At 44.5% G+C, this 11,652-nt stretch overlaps 1 long non-coding RNA gene across 1 annotated transcript; it reads right to left on the bottom strand.

The window, feature by feature from the left end:
* Positions 1-6,772: 6,772 nt before the first annotated feature.
* On the bottom strand, positions 6,773-10,270 carry LOC118928295 (uncharacterized). The gene is made up of 3 exons (XR_008995981.1): positions 10,192-10,270; positions 8,927-9,333; positions 6,773-6,908 (listed from the first exon to the last, which is right to left on the bottom strand). It is a non-coding gene; the product is annotated as an uncharacterized LOC118928295 (long non-coding RNA).
* Between the last annotated feature and the right edge of the window lie 1,382 nt (positions 10,271-11,652).

Genomic DNA, 11,652 nt, shown 5'->3' on the forward strand with positions numbered 1-11,652 from the left:
TACGGCTTCCCTGGTTCCCCACTGATTTAGAACCAACTGAGAGATAAACTCAGGAGTAGGTGGAGATTAAATATCAGTTTAACTACTGATTGGGGACTATGGCTCTAGTTCTGGGTCCAGATGGGCTTAATAATACTTCCCTTTAAATTACACAGACCTGCATGTCCAGTCCATGGCCTAGATGGACAGTAGTAGGGCTTCTCCCTTCCCCTCTCATCCATGGCAGAAGGCAGAGGACAGTTAGGCAGATCCACAGGCAGAGTGAGGGACCGAGTAGGGTAAGACCAACTCCTCTCCAGGCCCAGCGATAAAGGAAGCGAAGAGGCCAGAGGGGAGCATACTCTTTGAGAGGTTTTTCACCTAGAAACAGGAGGAGTGGGGAATATGTGTCCCTCCTACAAGATAGTCTTTACAGCTAAGGGACCAGGTAAGCCCACCTACAGAAGAGTGCACAGCAGGAAGGGGGAGAGCCCAACCTGAGCCCTGGGGACACCAGCATTCAGAGGCTGGGCTGGGAAGCAAGGACCAGCAGGGATGTTATGGAGACAAAAGAAAACATTTTAAGGCAGGGGGAGTAGGTGGCTGTGCTGATAGCTTCTGAGAGGCTGAGAAAGATGAGAGCAGCCCAGGTCTATCCCTGTGGTAGGGTTTCAGCAAAGAACCTTTCAGGCAACACTCTGGGCGTGCTACTGACTTCCTCCGTTGTGGTAGCATGGAGAATTACTGACATTGATCAGTTCATCGGGAGTCTGGCAGGAAGATTTATAGGTTTATGAGCCCTAAACATCACAGTACCCAGACTCTGTTTTCCTAATGTTGAATGGAAAATAAAACAGTTTCTGAAAATAAACATGGGTAAATGTGGAAGACTGCAATCCTTCCTATGGTTTATTTTAGCATCTCTATAAGAAAAAGCAATCATAGATTGCTTTTTATAGATTGCCTTTATAAGAGGGCCTGTAAAGCCCTCTTACTAATCCTTTGGATATACTTGAACAGCAAGTGAAAGTGAATATTTTAACTTCATCCTAAAAAAGGAGTAAGTTGGGGATAAGCAAAGGGCCTTTCTTCCAGACTCCTTGGGTGATGAGGTGTTATGCACCCCTGGCCTGTAACATGCAGGCCAGAAACCACACACCACAGCAAAGCACCAGACCAGGAATGAGGAGGACTCCTGCACACATGGAACTTGCATTGTAGGGTCCTAGAGTAGGTAAAAATGCATTTCAAGCTCCTTGAGGCCAGGGATTGTATTGGACAGTTTTTTTCATGTCTTAGCATCTCTAGCACAGACTAAGATCTCAATGCATATTTTTTTTTATAGTGGATTACATAGGTTATCACTATGTGTGTATGGGGAGGGTATAGAGGAATTTGTGTTTTGTTCAGTACATAAATTAAGGAGTTTTAAAAGATGTTGTACATGGAAGTGACATAATAGGTTCAAATATGACCAGAGTAATTCAGGAGAGTTCTGCGAGGAGATCTAAAAGAAATGAAGTGAAGATGAACTGAAAGCATCAATGTAAGAGTAAATGTTTACTCCAATGTAAACAAAACATTGGAGTCTGTTTATTGCAAAACTGTCAGTTTTTGCACGAAGGCATGTGTTTTGCTTCAACCATTCATGCACTCACCCAACAGATATTTAGTGAGAGCCTACTATCTGCCAGGCAATGTGCTAGGTGCTCCGGCAGTTACAAAGATAAGCAAGGTGCGTTTTCTATCTTGAAGATGTCCTTGTAAAAGTGGAGACACCCTAGAGATGTCCTTGACTGAATCCCACTTTGGATGCTAGATGGAAGCAAGTGAAAATTCTATAGCAACCCAACAACAATTTTTGTGGACATAGATGTCTAGGAAAGGCGTGGGTCCTAGAATAGCTACAACTATCTTGAAAAAGAAGAAAAAGTGGGAGGAATTACTCTTTCTCATATTTAGCCTCACCATGTAGCTGGTCATCAACACAGTGAGATGCTGATGGAAGAGTAGACACCTACATCAAGGGAGCAGAATAAAGAACCAAGAAATAGACCCACACAATAATGTAACTGATTTTTAATAGTATAGACTAATAGATAACTGATAAATAATATTATGTTGGTTTCAGACATCAAGGTAAGTAATCTTTGACAAAGGTATGAAAGCAATTCAATGAAGCAGAAACAGCCCTTTCAACACACAATGCTGAAGCAACTGGATATTCATAGGGCAAAAATAGAAGAAAAAAAAAAAGGAACATTGACTTGAGTCTCAGACATTATACAAAAGTTCACTCAGCATGAAGCATGGTCTTAAGTGTAAAAGGTAAATCTATTAAACTTTGAGGAAAAAAAACACAGGAGAAAAATCTTTGGGACTAGAGTTAGGCAGAATTCTGAGACTTGATTGTAAAAGCATGATTCATAAAAGGAAAAACTGATGAATTGGACCATATCAAAATTTAAAACTTTTGCTGTGTGAAGGACCCTTTTAAGAGGGTAAAAAGACAAACAACAGACTGGGAAAACTATTTGTCAACCAAATATCAAACAGAAGACTAGTATGTAGAATATATCAAAAACTCTCAAAACTCAATGGTAAAAAAAAGGAAATCATCCAATTAGAAAATGGGCAAAAGAAATGAGCAGACATTTCACCAAAGAAGATGTACAGATGGAGAATAAGCACACGAGAAGATGTCCAATACTATTAGCCATTAGGGAAATGCAAATTAAAACCACAATGAGATACCACAACATACCTGTCAGAATGCCTGCAGTAAGTGATGACACCACCAAATGCTGGTGAGGATGAGGAGAAACTGAGTCTTTCACACACTGATGGTGAGAATACAGAATGGGGCCACCACTCTGGAAAAATGGTTTGTTTCTAAAAAAACTTGCATCTACCTTACAAAGCAGCATGTGTGCTCTTTAGTATTTATTCGGGAGAAATGAAAGACTTACAGTCACACAAAAATCTGTACTCACATGTTTATAGCAATTTTACTTGTTATAACGCTCAACTGGAAACAGTCTAGATGTCCTTCAAAGGATGAATGGTAGACAAAGTCTGGTACAGCCATACCATGAAATACTGTTCGGTAACAAAGGGGAACACACTACTGATACATGCAACATCTTGGATGAAATTTGAGGGAGTTATGCTAAATAAAAAAAGCAACTGAAGAATTGTTACATCTTATGTGATTCCATTTATACAACATGCTTGGATTGGCAATATTACAGCAAGGGAGAACAGATTAGTGGTGGACATGACTCAGGGGCAAGGTGGGTGAGGCAGGAGGGAGGAGGGTGGTGTGCAAAAGGGCATCAGGAGGCATCTTTATGGTGACTGAACTGCCCTGTATGTTGACTGCATCACTGTCAATATCCTGGGTGTGGGATTACACTATAGTTTTGCGAACTGTTACCATTGAGGGCAACTGAGTGAAGACTTCACTGGATCTCTGTGCATATTTTCCCTTATAACTGCCTGAGTCCACAATTACTTCAAAATCAAGTGTTTAATTACAAAAACATAGTGGATTAAATAAGTTATGTTTATTTAAACAAAAATGAAATATATAGAGAAAAAAAGATGTGGCAGAGAGGAAAATATGAGAACTCCACTGTGAGTCAGGAAAGGGTCTGACTCAAGGGTGGTGCTGCTGGGGCTAAACTTTGCATCTTTTACATATCACTGTTTGCAGGTAAGTCCTCTTGTGATCATTTCCTCACAAGGGAGATGGTTAATTATTTACGATTTTTGCTGGGTTGAAATAGAGGATTATAGTAACTGCAAACATACGGAGCCCTTACGGTGTGTCATGTGGGTCCTACGTGCTTTGCGTACGTTAATTCACATCTTACTCCGAGTCACACGATCCCATCCTCTCTCCCTGAGAGAGCTCACTGCCTCACGCAGGGATCAGCCGCCTGCCCAGGGTCACACAGCTGAGAGTGGGGAATCTGTGATCTGATCTAAGTCTGGCTGGCCCCAGAGCTCCCTTGAAGTATGGAGCTGCATTGCTCATTTTCTCTCGTCCCCAGATTGTAGTTCTCACATTGCATTTTCAAGGCCCTGGAAAACTTCTCTTTTCTCCTTTTAAAAAATAGACTTAGTTTTTTTAAGAGAAGTTTTAAGTTCACAGCAAAACTGAGAGGCAGGTACAGTGATTTCCCATAATACGCCTATCCTCACTTATGCAGAGCCATCCCCCACCGGAGTGGCACATTTGTTATAATTTTTTAAGAAATTAAAACATACTTTTCCAGATTTATCGAGGTATAGTCAACAAATAAAAGTTGTATATATTTAAGGTGTACAGCATGATGATTTGATACACATATACACTGTGAAATGATGGCCACAATTAAGCTAATTAACACATCCATCACTGCACATAGTTACCTGTTTTTGTTCATGTGATAAGGACACTTAAGATCTACTCTTAGCAAATTTCAAGTATGTAATACAGTATTTATTAGCTATGGTCACCATGCTGTACTTGAGACTCTCAAAATTAATTTATCTTAAAACAGCAGGTTAGTACCTTTTGACCAGCATCTACTCATCTCTCCCATCCCCACCTCTCCAGCTCCTGGTAACCACTGTTCTACTCTCTGGTTCTATGAGTTCAATCTTTTTTAGATTCTGCATGTGAGTGAGATCATAGAGTATTTGCCTTACTGTGTCTGGCTCATTTCACTTAGGATAATGTCCTCCAGCTTCATCAATGTTGCCACAAATGGCAGAATTTCCTTCTTTTCTTATGGCTGAGTAGTATTCCACTTTGTGTGTGTACCACGTCTCCTTTATCCATTCATCCATTGATGGGTTTAGGTTGTTTCCATGTCCTGGTGACAGTGAATAATCTGCAGTGAGCACAGGGGGTAGATATCTCTTTGAGATACTGATTTCCTCTCATAAGATAAATGCCAAGAAGTGGGATTGCTGGATCATATGGTAGTTATATTTTAAAGAAGCTCCACACTGTTTTCTATCATTGATGTATCTTTATTTTTCTTGTAAATTGAGCAACTACTATGAGTAAATCCTGTGCTGATGTGGGAGAAACATAAAGATGAGTAAGATCAAATCCCTGTCCTTGAGGATTTTATATTCAAGGAGAAAGACACTAAATACCTCTTTTGGGAAGAAAGGGTGAGAGCAGAAACCTGGTTTGCTTTTGTGCATCCATTGCCTTTATCTGCACAGTGACCTTGAGAAGCAGGGTCTGAAGCCAGACTACTAGAATTCAGTTTTGACTACCTCCCACTAGCGGGATTGCTTTGAGCAAGTTCCTTATGCTCTTTGAACCTTAACTTAGTCTCCTCATTGAGAATGGGGATATTAAGACTAGTTCTATTACAGAACATTTTGAAGAATCCAAGAATTTGTACACCTGAAGAACGGTGCCTGGCACAGGTGAAGAAGTGTGGTCAGTGGTCGTTATTGCTATTGTACATATTAGTACTCTGGTTTAGGTGAGAACTATCTCTAACACAGAGACTTACCCAAGTCAGTTAGCTGGGCCTGAGAACTCAACCTGGATATGAAAGATGGATAGGAATTCAACATAGGGCATAGCAGAAGCAAAAAGGACTGGGCCAGAGCCCTGGGCTGGAGGCAGGCAGAGCGTGTCCTGCAGTTGGGGAGTACCTCAGGGGATCAGGAGTCCTTACACTGTGAGTGTGGAAATGAGATCGGAGGATTGCAGGACACAGGAATGAAAGAAAGTGTAAGAGATGCAGTCATGCTCTAGGAAACTTGGCTGGCTGGTTTTTATCCTGCATGTGAGGGGACCCAGGAGATATTTTGAGCAAAGAAGTGACACAAGCTCATTCATGTTTTGGGAAGATAATATAAGCTGCAGGAGGTACGGTGGGAGAGAGATGGAAACCAAAATCAGGAACCAAAAAGGAGGGTGTTGTAATAGTACAAGAAAAGTTAAATGAGGACCTGGCAATGGGAACAGGAAAAAGGAAGAGGAAATTAGTGAATTGAAGGATTTGAGGCTGATTGGGGGGCGGAAGGTCTAGAACAGCTCTGACACTGCCATTAGCCACATCAGGGAACATGGGAAGAGGGGCCGGTTGGAAAGCAAATAGTTCAGTTTACACATGTTGAGTCTGGGACCCATGGATGACTCGGTGGACTCCTGGAGACATGATGCCGTGCTCACGACAGAGCAGAGATGAAGGCACAGACTTGTAGATTGTGTGCATAAAGTGATGATGGTTGGATCCATGTGACTAGAGGGGAGAGTGGGCAGAATGCAACACAGGACACCCGACCCAGGTGCTGGGGTTCGGACAGCAGGTGCACTTGGGAGTAAAGATAAGCCAGCAAACAGGACAGAGAAGGAACAGATCAGAGAAAATCCTGGAGAATGCAAAGTCATGGCAACCAGTGGGGTAGGGAAGTTCAAGAGGAAAAGCCCAACAGTACTGAGCATTACAGAGAAGGAAGGTAGGCTCCGACCCAAGAGGCTGTATCTGGATTTGGTAAATGCCTGGTGGGTTAAAAAATGTTCATAAGACAGGAGTCACATTCAAGCGATTGCTGAGAAAATAAGAAAAATGAGCTAACAATTGACTTAGAGTTCGTTCAACCTGTTTTTAAAGTTTAACATGAAAAAGAAAGTGAGGGCAATAGATGGGTCCTTCGTGTCCTGGACAAATCCTTTTGCAAAATCAACGTTTATTTTGCAATGTGTATAATTGTACCTGGGATGCAATTTGGATGTGAAATAAGAATCCATCCAGAACGCAGTTGTCGAGTTTGATGAGAGAAGCACGGTTGCAAGGAGTAAGGGACTCTCCAGAGACTACGCAGCTGTGGCAGCTGGTGGAGAGTCATGGGTGGCTCTGCCTGTGCCTCTGGCCGTGGTTCTGCAGTCACTGCGGACACTCGGGGCCAGCCTAGGGAAGAAAGGCTGGATGTGAGCTTGGGGAGCGCAGGCAAACCGGAATCTGTGGAGATTAATCGGAACCCATGAGGGGCAATGAAGACCTGTGCAAACAAACTGGAACCGGCCTCGGCCTCACTGCCTCTGATCTGGACAAGGAGATGCATGCACACCTGGCCCAGCAGACGAAGATGCTCCAGGGGGAGACCCGGAGCAGCTGGGGCAGTGATGCCGCAGCCTGGCCCCACGCCAGCAAGGCGGCAGCCTGTAGTGCTAACGGCCCCTGGTCCTGCACGCTCCTTCAGGGCATAAGGGCTGTTGCTTCACTTCTATCCTCTGAGCCCTGCACTCGTTTTTCTTGTGTGCAACCCTAACTCAGCCTCATAGGGAAGGAAATCCTGAGAAACACATCACTAGTCTAGCTAAGCTGACAAGGCCCACCTCAGGCATGGCGCATGATAGCATGTCACTGGTCACCACTCAAAGGAGGGATGGCACACTATGGCAAAAGGCACACAGGGTCATTCTGTGCATTAGTTATAGGCTGGCAACTTTCCAGCCTTTGGCACTCAGATTCAATGAGAACTCTGGCCAGGAAGGACTCATTGACCCAGACCCATCCTCCCCCAAATCATGGGTGTCCCGTCTCCCACTCTCTGTGCAGCAGAGGAGGAGGCACAGTAAGTGTGGAAGAATTGGCATTCCCAGCATTTGAAAAGCTTCTGTCTGTCACTTTGAACTTTGGTCACTGACCTCTGACCTCTGAGAGGGACTCTCCACCTTTGAACCTTCCATCCAACTTTTCAAAGATGGTGGAGGTTCCCGATTTCTTGACAACCCTTGGAGAAATGTGGGTGACATGTAAGTTGGGTTGCCTGGAAGGCCTTCAGACACTGGTTTCCAAAGCTTCAGGTGGCCATGAGGACCTGAAATCTGTCCCGGTGACTTAAGTGCACCCTCCTAGATTAAAACGAAAGCTTTGGAGAAAACAGCTTCTGCTTCTGGGTTCTCACTGTCACCTGTTAGGACTATGAAACGGTAGAGGCCATGGATCTAAGGGAAAAGGAGCAGAGATTACTTTGAAGGCATTTGGAAGCTCACTGACCTAGGCTGTCATCATTTTCCAAAGAGGAAAGGACCAGAGAGGAGCTTTATTTATCACAAAGGACTCAGTCCCTGAAGGTTACTTAAGAACATCATTACAAGGTGTAAAACCAGGCACATTTCTTTTTTTGATTGGCATTAAGCTATACCATCAGAACATAGTAAGCAGCTCAATTATGTTAGGAATAAAGAAAATATCTTCTAGCTCCTAAAATGTAGCACCTAAAACTTCTTCATGAAACTCCAGTTATTCTTGTTCAAAGAGTATGAGGAAACCATGGCAGTTATTCTGAGGAGTCAATATTCTTCAGGGGTTGTGGCAATAATAATCACAGTACAGTAGTTAATATTTATTTAGGACTTGCCGTGTGCTTGGCACTAACCAGTTACTTGGTGTTTATGATCTCATTTAGTCCTCTCCACACTCCTAGGAGCTCGGTGCTCTGACTGCCTCCACTTAAGATCGGGGAATCCGGGGCCTAGAAAGGTTGTGAGAGAGCGAGTTCCTGAGCCAGAGTTTCAACCCAGCCCACACCATTGCACTGAATCCTTACAAAAAGTCACACTGATTGGTGGGTTACACGCCACGGTGCAAGAGATGTAGGAACAGGAATGTTTAGTGCAGTGTCATAATATTTTGTCATTTGGAAAAGTGTGTATGCTGATCAAGAATGTTTGATTAAAGTGATGAATTACATCCAGTCAATGGGTTAGCTATGCATCTGTCAGGAATCACAACGTCGAGATGTAGACATGTATTAACTGACATGGAAATGTGTGTTGAGGCACAGACACGAAAAGGTCACCAAGCAGAATGGATAGGGTGATCAGTTTTAGCAAACTGATTTGATATAATTATTGATATAAGCACTGATAAAAGTTTAAAAGTCTGGGAAATGATACAGTGGAAATACTGGTAGTGATCACCTAGAAGTGGCAGGATTCCAGGCATTTCAAATCATTGAGTTTTCACTCCTTGTCTCGCAATGATCATGTAATAAAGAGCAGAATGTGAGCTTCATACATGGTGCCCTTTCGCTAAGATGCTTCCCTCTGAGTCGAAACTGGAAATCAGCCCGACTGCGCTTGACAGGCACTGTGACCGCGGAAGAGTCCCCTGTCCTTTCTGGGCTTCCTGTTCCAACTGTCTAACAAAGGAGGAGGTCTAATTTCCAAGTTTCTTCTAGCTCTAATGTTCTTTGACTTAATGAATCTCATTGCCAGTGGAGGTTCTTTAAAAAATGGCATGTGGGGGTTTAAAGGTTGATAAACAGTCTCTGAAGCTTCTCTAATTTCTTTGACATATGAAGTTGTTGACATCATTCTGTCAGTCCCTTGAGAAGAGAAATTTAAAGCATTTCACCAGAGATGTTATCAAATCGCTCTGGGAAAAAATTAACTTTACCCAGAAAGGCAAGTTAAAAAAGAATATTGCAATATATTCTTTTATTAATGCATTATATAAAAGATCTAGCAGGGAATTGGTAACCACCGCAATTGTCAAGTAATCATAAGCGCAGATAATATATCAAAATACCTGAAATAACTGTCATATGACACATCTTCAGTGATTTTTAAAAATTGAAGTGTATTTGAGATACAATATCCTATTAGATCCAGGTGTCCATCATAGTCATTCGGTAGTTCTACACATTACCCAGTGATTTCCGTGGTAAGTCGTTACCATATAAAGTTACCACAATATTACTGACCACATTCCCAATGCTGTACTTTCATCCCCATGACTTATTTATTTCATATTTGGAGGATTGTACCTCTTACTCCCCTTCCCCTATTTTGTCTGTTCCTCAACCCCGCCCCACTCTGGGAACCACTGACTCATTTTCTGTATCGATTAGTCTATCTGTTTTGTTAGTTTGTTTTGCTTTTCAGATGCCACAGACAAGTGAAATCACAACGTCTTTGTCTTTCTGCGCCTGACCTAGTTGACTTAGCAGAGGACCCTCTAGGTCTAGCCAGAAAGACATATTTTAAACCACAAATTGAAAAACCAACCACAAAACCACTACCCCAACAACACACCCCACGAGCCAAGCCAAAAAAGAAGTAAAACCGACTACCCACATTTCCGACTCCCGTCCTCATTCTTACAACTTGGAAAGAAGCCGTCTGTCACATACACCTGATTGATGATAATAACAATGATAAATGATAGAATTTGTTTTACAGACCTCCATAGGGCCGTTTAGCATTTTCCCACACAGAAACAAAGCAAAATCCCAGCCGAGCGAAGGAGGGCGGGGAGAAGGAGCAGGTCCTGAGCTAGAAAGGCGGGGGGCTGGCTGGCGGGACTCCCGGCGTGAACCCCGGACGCGGCCAGACCTGGCGGGAGGCCTGCTCTCTGGCGCCCTCTGCTGTGCAGTCGGCCCGCCGCCCTCCGAGGAGCGCAGGGCTGTCCAGGGTCAAGTGCAGCCTGCTGGCTGCTGCGTACCAACGAGGCCCGCATTGCCGCGCCCGGCAGCCTGGCGCTCTGCTCAGGGGGACGACAAAAAGCCCTCGTGCGATTTCCTAGTAGCCTTTCAAGCCCGCCTCCTTCGGGAACACCCTCAAATTTTTGAGAAGTTATGCTCCCCAGACAAGGAGGTCTTAAAGACATCTTTACGTTCAGCACTCTGAATTATGAAAACAGAAGGTACTTTTTCAACAATGTAAACATCGACTATGCATCTCACATATTCTTCTATGGCCTCACTCCGGAGGGAGTCTCTCTGAGAGTCACTGCTCTAGAATCCTCTGCCCCTGCCGGCCCTTCTCCCTACCGTACCTCCCATCCGCTGGGCAGTTCTCCAGGCGGCATTCACCCCACCAGACGCGGGGCAGCGGGCAAAAGACTAAACCCCGCTGAGCTAATAACATCCTCCTCACAAAGCCCATCTATTTATTCTCTCATCCAACACAGGTCAGCTGAGCAGCTACTCCAGCTGGGCCCTGGGCCTGGTGCTGGGGACACATCAGTAAACACGCCTCCCCAGGCCTGGGCGGCTCGTCACTCTTGTCAAACTACCACCCAGAGTGGGAGCTGCACCGAAAGGCAATAAATGCACAAATGGTTGTGAGTGTGTCAGTGTAAGGAACGGGACACAATGAGAAAGAGTAATGCAGGTGGCCAGCTCATGGGAAGGGCGTGAAAGATGAGCCTCAGGGATAAGTAACAAACCGTGAGAAATGTTGGACAAAGACGCCGCGTTGGGAAGGTGTCCTAACGTCTAGGAGACGCCGTGTGGCTGGGTCCTCGGGAGTGAGGGTCAGGCTCAGAAGCAGGTGGGAAGATGAGGGCACAGATAGCAAAGCCTTGAAGGGCGAGCTAAGCTGTTGGGTCAAATCCGAGAGTGCTGGTGAGTCACTGAATTTATTTGTAATCATTGCCATGATCTCATGAAGGTTCTACTTTGGCTGCCTCAAGGGTAGTAGTGGGGGGCAGCAGGGTGACGGATGGTTCTGGGTGGGAACAGCGGGGCGGTGAGGAGGCCAGAGGCAGAGCCTGATCTGGTGGCAGGGCAGACGGACATGCTGCCAGGGATGTGGGGCTGAGGGAGAGGCCCATGGCTGGCATGGAGGCTCACGGCTGGGACAGGGGGCGCACAGGGAGAGCAGCTCCTGAGAGCTGCTCTAACTCGTGCTTAGATCCTGGA

The sequence above is a fragment of the Manis pentadactyla genome, chromosome 2, assembly GCF_030020395.1.
Source record: "Manis pentadactyla isolate mManPen7 chromosome 2, mManPen7.hap1, whole genome shotgun sequence".
Taxonomy (NCBI): Eukaryota; Metazoa; Chordata; class Mammalia; order Pholidota; family Manidae; genus Manis; species Manis pentadactyla.